The sequence below is a fragment of the Callionymus lyra genome, chromosome 1 (genome assembly GCF_982586985.1).
Source record: "Callionymus lyra chromosome 1, fCalLyr1.hap1.1, whole genome shotgun sequence".
Classification (NCBI taxonomy): domain Eukaryota; kingdom Metazoa; phylum Chordata; class Actinopteri; order Syngnathiformes; family Callionymidae; genus Callionymus; species Callionymus lyra.
The window spans coordinates 19,182,884-19,188,883 of NC_141818.1; positions in this window are offsets into that span (position 1 = coordinate 19,182,884).

Below are 6,000 nucleotides of genomic sequence, written 5' to 3' on the forward strand. Positions count from 1 at the left end.
CAAATGTTGTTTTCCCTCCACAACAACTGCTGTTTACTGTACTTTAAGATATTGTATTTTATTTAAATTGTCATTCAGTTAAGCTGGAAAAAGAGAATTTGAAGGCCACATATATTGAATTAACTATAGACTAAATAACAGGATTAAGTGGAGTATCCAGTGTAATACATAGTTATACATATATATGAAATATTTAGTGGACCTGAACAACAATCCGACAGTATTTAATGTATGTTAAAATATAAAACATGAAAGTCAACAAGATTAACATTAATTGATTAGTTGTTCAACCTTCTAAACCTCCACATGTATTTGTGCTAAAGGTATTCGTGATTCTTAAGACGTGTTTAATTGATTTGACACGTTGAAACTGTATTAAGAAAAGTTGTATGATATTGCTTTCTCTCTTTTTTTCTCCCTTTGTATTGGAACGTGACTACAGTGAGTTGTGTGTAATAGTGTTGAGGCGATACATAATGAGTTCACGTTCGTGACAAGTTAGTTAAATTGTAATTACTCTATGACACTGTAGAAGTGACAATTTAAAAAGTGCAGATGACTTAAAAAATAATAAATCAGATGAAACTTGCTTGTTTTATGTTGAAATGTTTTTTTTGTCCAGCAGCACCCTTCTGTTCAAAAGTACTTTATGTTTAAACCTGTCACTGCTTGTTAAGGTTTGTGCTCCTAATTGGATCTCTTTGGAAAATTCAACAGTCCCTCCCTCTGTGAATGACTCTTATAAAGACATTTATTGTTTATTTTATCTTTTAACATTTTTTTTATGCCTGATTATTATTTGGAAAACAAGATAGAAAAACTCCAAATGAAACCTGTATTTGTTTATACATTTTACATAGGCACCGATTTATGAACTTACCAGAAATATTGTTAAAAATTTTAACTCATGTAAAAAAAAAGATTAATACAATGTATTAAGGAACAGCAAGACAACACGAGTCATAAAGTGAAATATTAAATATTTATCCTATAGTACTTTTTGTGACACATTTATCTTCATTTCACTAAACTATAACACAAAATATAATCCGTCTAAAGACCCTTTTCTTTTGCCCTAGCTAGCTGAAATAGTTCTCAGCCCCAACATTTGTTTGTTATTAGAAATATACCTGTAAATTAATGTATATAAACTATATAGGATTATAATTCCACAATTGTCTCAGAACAATTTAGCTCCTTTCTTTTATGACAGTTAATCCATACTACTTAAAAAAGAAAGATTTGTTTCTATATGTTCCCCTGTTAGAGGTTCATAATATTTACAAACAAAAACGAGTATTTTAGAGTAAGTTGCATATGTTAGTTTTCATCTGTTTATCAAACCAACTCTGTTGGTTTCAAGGCGTTGAAAACAAACATTGAGTGATAAACAAAAGCATCTTTGTTCGTCGGAGAGACGAGCGCTCGTGCAGAAAAAGCTGCTTTTCATTTTGATTCGCTGTAAACAACATCACTGTCATGAGGGCTGTTCATGTTAATTTTGGAAAAGTACACAAATTAATTTGACGTACTAATGGCACTTTGTTAACCCTTGCGAGACTTCAACTCAATTTCTTTTTTAGCGGCAATAAACAAATAACAGCCCCCGTGTGTGACAAAGTAGCTGGTAATGAAACATAATTAAAGTAAAACGCTGTTTAATTTCATAATTTGTGCGTCTGCCTCATCAGAGTGATTCGGAGAGAATGTTGTGTCTCGTGTACAGACAAACTTGTGCTGGTTTATCAGTGAAACTCATCGTGTTGTGATTAAAATAATGGTAAAATCATGACAATCATAGTTGTTTAGTTCAAATTAAACAACACAATACTCAGAAAAGAAGATTACAACATGAGTGTATTGTTTTTGTTTTCAGGCCTCCGGGTCACCTTGACCCTGAGACAACACAAGGGATATCACAAACACAATTGTTTTTGGGCATCGGGGTCACCTTGATCCAGAGAAAACACAAGGGATATCACAAAAACATTTGTTTTTCGGCCTCAGGGTCTCCTTGACCCAGAGGAAACAGAAGGAATATCACAAACTCATTTGTTTTTGGGCCTCTGGGTCACCTTGACCTCGAGACAACACAAGGGATATAATAAACACATTTGTTTTTGGGCCTCTGGGTCACCTTGATCCTGAGACAACACAAGGGATATCACAAATACATTTGTTTTTGGGCCTCCGGGTCACCTTGACCCCGAAACAACACAAGGGAAATTACAAAAACATTAGTTTTTTGGCCTCAGGGTCTCCTTAACCCAGAGAAAACACAAGGGATATCACAAACACATTTGTTTTTTGGCCTAAGGGTCTCCTTGACTCCAAGACAATACAAGGGATATCACAAACACAATTGTTTATGTGCCTCTGGGTCACCTTGACCCAAAGATAAGACAACAGTCAACTGTGTGCCATTACTGGCCTCCATTCATTTTCTACTGCTTAACCTCTTATGGCAGTCACTGGAGACTTTCTTTTTTATTTTCTTGTGAGCCACATTTAGTTGGACCTTAAATCCATTGCTGTGTCTAAAATCGCACACATCTTTAAGTGCACTGCTTTACAGTACACTGTAAACTTGTGCACTTGTGCAGTGCTTAAATTTCAACTGGGTACTATAGACTCAAATCAAACACTGCTGCTACACACTTACCAGAAATGACTCGACAGCTTCTTCTTCTATTACTTTTAAACGCTGACTGCAACCAGCCGTTGACACACTATCTTGGACACTTGACGGCGCTGTTTTCCAATCGAAACAAGTTATTTAGTTGTTTAATTTTTTTTTAAAATATTTTTGATGTATTGTTTTGTGGTAAAATTAGTGTTTACTCCAGACAATTAAGCCAGTATCTGCTCCGTAGACATCAGTGACGTATTTTCTGTTTAGCGTCATCTGCGTAACTAAGAAAACTCAATTTTCTGACTGTTTGAGTGCGCATTGCGAACCACATTTTCGCACACTGTTCAGTGTGAACACACTGAAAATATTAAGTGTAAGTGTAATGTAAATGTAATAATCACAATAAAACAATCTTGTTATAGCTTTTGGAACCTCAGGTTAATGCTATTGATGTGCTGATGAAGCTTCATGAAGCAGTGTCTTTTTATCAGAGTCCACTAGATGGCACTGTCTGCTCTATACTCTATTGTTTTGAACAGCAATGTTATTAAAACCGTCACTTAATTGTTATACTAATTGTGCCACTACTGGTCTCTATCAATGAGACACTGTTTCATGAAGCGTCAGTAGTCTAGCACTAGTAAATGCTGCAGGATGATTTATAATTGTTAGTTGTATTTGTAGACTTTTATCTCTATATACAACAAATATGGTCTTGATTTATGAATATGTAAGTCCTTGTTAAATTTGACGGATGTGTCACGCCTGAAACCAAATGCGATGTCAGCGATCTTTAAGTCGTTCCTCTGACCTCAAGTGTGCAGCAACACATTCTGAAGTTGGGGGCGAACTGGAGTCGCACATCTACTGCATTTATCATGGAAATACTGAGCTGTCAAGTCACAGCACACGCCTGTCAGGCCGGGGCTCAAAGGTACAGCCCGGGCTCCTCGCTCCGCTGTTGCAGTGTATGATTCTTGAACGCATCGCGAGCCTGTTCACCGTTGTTTTCAGCCATATGTCAACATAATTCATTTCTGTGTGTGACAGCTCCTTACAGTGGGACTCCGGCACTTCCAGTTCACTTAAATGTATTTACACAACAGGGCGCTCGGGTGTTCGCCGGATCCTCCGCCGCCGTTTGATCCTAAAAAACAGACTTTTTTTTCCACGAGTGATTAGACGGAATCAAACGTTGGTACAAATGAGCCGGGCGGGCTCGGAATAAGCACCTCTGAACGTTGCGACAACACTTTGTCATCGCGTGTCTCGCTGTGACACGTGAAAAGACCCACAGGTGCTGTAGAAAGTGACTGTGTTGTCATATTTCATTTAGGCATCCTTCTGCAAAGCTGTAATTGCCTAATTAGCTTGTTAATTAGCAGATTAGCATTTACTGATGGAGTGGCTCGCTCTGTTGTGATGAGAGTAATACAGATTAAGTGAGAAGTTAAGGTGCATCATTCTTCTATTTTTCTTTTCACCCAGGGTTACAAATCAAGACAGTGCTTGTGAAATGAAGGAGAGGAGTGTTTCTGGTGAGGAATATCTTTATGAACGCAGCGGGGATAAAGAGACGCTGTCGTAGTGAACTGGTTTAATATACATGTACTTTGATTGGATGTATATTTGTATTGTGTCTGCATAAATATACTGCATATAGACATTTTAATGAACTTCCCTCTTTAATTTCTAATCATTTTAAATCATCCTGTATCCAATTCAGAATACTTATTTGACATACTTTCAATCAAAGTATGTCAAATAAAATGCAATTATAATGGTTTTCATGAATATTTTATTCTAATAAAGCATCACAATTCTAATTTGTCATTCTTTTTTAATTCATTTTTTCAACAGTTATTACGAGTAGTAACTTTACCTGGATGACTGTGAGTGTCATGTGACCAACTGTTTCGACAGCCATGTTTTTATATGAAGTACTGAGACATTTTAAAGTTACCAGGAAGTAACAACCAGAGACTGACACAACAAGAGCCTGTATCTTGTTTCGTAAACAAAAGCACATGCTGTATTTAGCAAGGGTGCATCAGAGGAATTACGACATTGTTTTAACTGACAAAAAACACTTTATTTTTAATGGAAAATGTTTATAAATTATCAATTATTTCAAATGTGAATTCATGAGTAAAAATAAAACACACACATACTATAAGCAATGTAATACAAATTTGTGTAAAGTCAGATATAGCTAAAAAACAAAACAAAACAATATGTACTATGTACCGTGTTTGGGTTGTTTAACCAAAAATTAATAAATAAACAAACCTTTTTATAAACTCATAGTTATTTGTCCTTCTCTTTATCCAATAATGTGGACCCCCACCCTGATGAAGACTCAGGACTGCTTCTGGGGCACGGACTGGAATATTATCAAAGATGGTTCTATACAGGAGGGGAAGTTGGACTCGGAGGAATATGTCACGTCTTTTCTTAGCTTCATCTCCAAGTGTGCTGATGATGTCTCCACCACCAAGGAGGTCACAATATACCCAACTCAGACATACAGTTCAAAGCAGAGGTCAAATCTCAGCTGAAACTAGGGATTCTGCATATAGGTCTGGTGATGCAACAGCTCTTGGTGTGGGCAGGAAACAGCTGACTGGTGGCATCAAGAGAGCCAATGGCACTTTTGCTCTGAGAATTCGAGGTCATTTCTCCACTGATGAAGCCCTGGAGCATGTGTGAAAGTGCATCACACATTATAACCGGAGAGATGCGCAGTGTCCTAGTGATCCCGACCTTCCATATGAACCACTCCTATCCCCGTTTTAGGGACCAAACCACATCTTCAAACACCAGAGTTGTGACACCTCTAGATGAGGAGACTCTCAAGGTAACGCCTGCTGTTGTAGAAAAGTTATCGCCATAAGATAAATCCTCGGGAAGCTAAAGGCCCTGTCCTAGCGCCATGGCCCACATTTAATGCACCATTGTTGGAATCAATCCAAAGGTAATCCACACAACTTATACCCACCTGGAGAACATAGGATTTCACACCAACACCATCAACCCAAGCTCCCTGATGCAGGGACTCTAGACATTTGGCATTAACATCTCCATTAGTGTTGGACTTCATGACTTAAAGAACACAAACTGTGACAATCCACAAACTATTTTTACTCATCCTTTATAATCAGCACTGGTACTCTCAAGGGCTGTGTCCTGAGCCCCCTTCTGTTCACCCTGCTAACATATGACCCTCTCGCCAGGATTTTCTGTTGTCATATTGTGAAGTTCGCAGACGACCCAACAGTGGTCTGATGCATCCATAATAAGGGTGAGTCTGAATACAAACAGCAGGAGGCACACATGGAGTAATATTTTAGAGAAAAAACATGGAAGAA